The sequence below is a fragment of the Apium graveolens genome, chromosome 9 (assembly GCF_009905375.1).
Source record: "Apium graveolens cultivar Ventura chromosome 9, ASM990537v1, whole genome shotgun sequence".
NCBI lineage: Eukaryota > Viridiplantae > Streptophyta > Magnoliopsida > Apiales > Apiaceae > Apium > Apium graveolens.
The window spans coordinates 140,692,768-140,695,706 of record NC_133655.1 but is presented as its reverse complement, the minus strand read 5'-3'; the positions used below and the strand labels follow the sequence as shown (position 1 = coordinate 140,695,706).

General features: G+C 38.2%; 1 non-coding gene across 1 annotated transcript; it reads left to right on the top strand.

Annotated features, from left to right (window-relative positions):
* Positions 1-1,467: 1,467 nt before the first annotated feature.
* Positions 1,468-1,574, top strand: LOC141688091 (small nucleolar RNA R71). The gene has a single exon (XR_012561557.1). It is a non-coding gene; the product is annotated as a small nucleolar RNA R71 (small nucleolar RNA).
* The last annotated feature ends 1,365 nt before the right edge of the window (positions 1,575-2,939 follow it).

The following is a 2,939-nucleotide window of genomic DNA, read 5'->3' as shown; positions in this document are numbered from 1 at the left end:
ATGATCGGTGTAAAAGTAATACCCTAAAGTCTCTTTATGATATCCCACAAAACTACATTTTACGGATCGATATTCCAGCTTATCTGGGTCAACTTACTTGACATAAGCTGGACATCCCCAAATCTTAACGTGTTTAAGACTCGGTTTCCTTTCTTTCCATATCTCTTACGGAGTTTGAGGAACAGATTTTGGAAGGCACCATATTCAGTAAATATGCTGAGGTTTCCAATGCATAACCCCATAGGAATACTGGAAGATTCTCATAGCTCATCATGGACCGAACTATGTCTAACAAAGTTCGATTTCTCCTTTTAGATACCAATCTGGAGGAGTCCACTGGGAGACTATACCATTTACTTTGAGATAATCTAGAAACACTCCATTAAAGTATTCACCACCTCGATCTAATCGAAGAATTATAATACTATGTTTGGTTTGTTTCTCCACTTCATACTTATACTCTTTGAACTTTTCAAAGGCCTCAGACTTGTGTTTCATCAAACACATATCTGAATCTAGATCTATCATCTATGAAAGTAATGAAGTATGAAAATCCACCCATGGCTTGCTTAGACATTGGTCCACATACATCTGTGTGTACCATTCCTAGAAAATTTGCAGTCCTCTCTCCATGTCTACTAAATGGAGACTGCAGTGCCACTATAAAGTGAGATTTTCATCATCCCTTTTCTTTTATTAGTTTCTTCAATCTGAAGTAAATTATGTCACATATATACAGACCATTATTTAAAGCACCACGTCTATAAAGAATATTATCTCTAAGAATAGAACATTCATTATTCTCAATAATAAATAAAAATCCAGCCAAGTCTAACATGGGAATAATATTCCTCACAATCGAGAGAACAAAATAACAATTATTTAAAACAATAGTCTTGCCCGTAGGCATATGTAAATGAAATGATTCTACATCTTCAGCAGCAACTCTTGCTCCATTTCCCATCAGTAGAATCACCTCCTCTTCCTCAAGAGTCCTACTTCTCCTTGGTCCCTGCAACAAATTGCAGATTTGAGAACCACAGGCGGTATCTAATACCCAAGTAGAAATTTGATTTAATGACATATTCACTTCTATCATGAACATACCTGAATCAGAATCGGCAGTCTCACTACCCTTCTTCTTCTTCAATTCTGCAAGGTAAACCTTGCAGTTACTCTTCCAGTGCCCCACCTTGTTACAGTGAAAGCAAACAACTTTGCTCTTGGGGTCTTCAGCTTTTGGTGGAACCGGCGTTTTCTCACCTACTTTCATCTTCTTGGAAGAGTTCCTCTTCCTTTTCTTAGGATTGGAACCTTCACCAATTAGAAGAACAGAACTCTTCTTGAAAATTCGATTCCGCAGTCTTCAACATGTTGTGGAGTTCAGGCAGGCTGACATCCAACTTATTCATGTGGAAGTTCACAACAAACTGCGACAACAAACCAGTGATTACCATCCAATCCGGCATTCCATGATGTGGACATTTTCTCAACATTTCCTTGTAGCGTTCCCAAACCTCGCACATAGATTCTGTAGGTTGCTGCGCAAACTGAGTAAGAGCACTCCTCATAGCAGCAGGCTTTGCCATTGGATAAAACTTCACCAGAAACTTTTGCGCAAGATCTTGCCACGTAGTGATGGACCCAGCTGGTTCAGAATGTAACCAGTCTTTAGCCTTATCCCTCAGTGAGAATGGGAAAAGCCTCAACTTGATAGCCTCATCAGTCACGCCATTATACTTAAAAGTGCTGCAGATCTCGACAAAATTCCTTATGTGCATGTTGGGGTCTTCAGTTGCCGCTCCTCCAAAAGAAACAGAATTCTGCACCATCTGAATAGTGCCCGGCTTGATTTCAAAGGTGTTAGCTTGAATAGCCGGATGAAGGATGCTTGACTGAATGTCATCAATTTTAGGCCGAGAAAAATCCATAAGAGCTGGATCAGCTTGAACAATACGATCTCCCATGTTTACTGGTTCTTTCTGCTCAGTTCCTGAATCCGAATCCTCAAAATCTAACTTCTCCGGAGTATCAAGAACTTCGTCTTTCTCCTCAGCTGTATCTAAGGTCCTCTTGCGAGCACGAGAACGAGTTTGCATAAACGCTTGCTAAAGTACCTGAAACACAACCGAAAAGAGTAATTAACTACTACGTCCTAATCACTGAGTCCTAATGACCAATGATGGTAAGTACATAAACTAAACAAATACGCCGAGTCCCCGGCAGCGGCGCCAAAAACTTGTTAGGGCGAAATCACGCACTAATATTCACGCAAGTATACGCGTTCGCAAGTAATATAGAATACTTTCTAGTTCGTTCCCTCAGAGACTCAGACTAAGTTATTGTCTAATTAAACTCACTCACCAATGTATGATTACTTCTCAATGTTAAGATAATACTTAAAATTGTTGATTAAATATTAACCATAATTAACTACTTAATTAACCACTTAACTAACACTTCAATTTATCAATAATAAAACACTCATGAGATCACAACTTCATTATTAATTCCTTCTATAGCCATTGTTATTACCTTTAGCATGTGACAGTGATGATATTAATCGAATAACACGAAACTGATAAAAGCCAACTTTCATTGTACTAATACCATTCTACCAAGCATCCACAATTAAGATAGAAGTTGAATAGTCATCAATTATGTTGAGTTCCTATATGTCTACAGAAATTGACAACACAATGATTTAAGCACAAGTTATTCCTTTTGATTACATAGGGCAAATAAAACTGTTAGAGTTACCCACTAATCATGCACAACGTACATGAACCTATGCTAGCATGGCAAGTTCTAAATCTCAAGATCCACTGTCGCTTCACAAGATTTAACACCCTATCTTATATGTTCGCGACGCACATAAGACAAATACGCACAACCAATACTAGATATCATACAATTATCACACACTAAAGTATTAAACA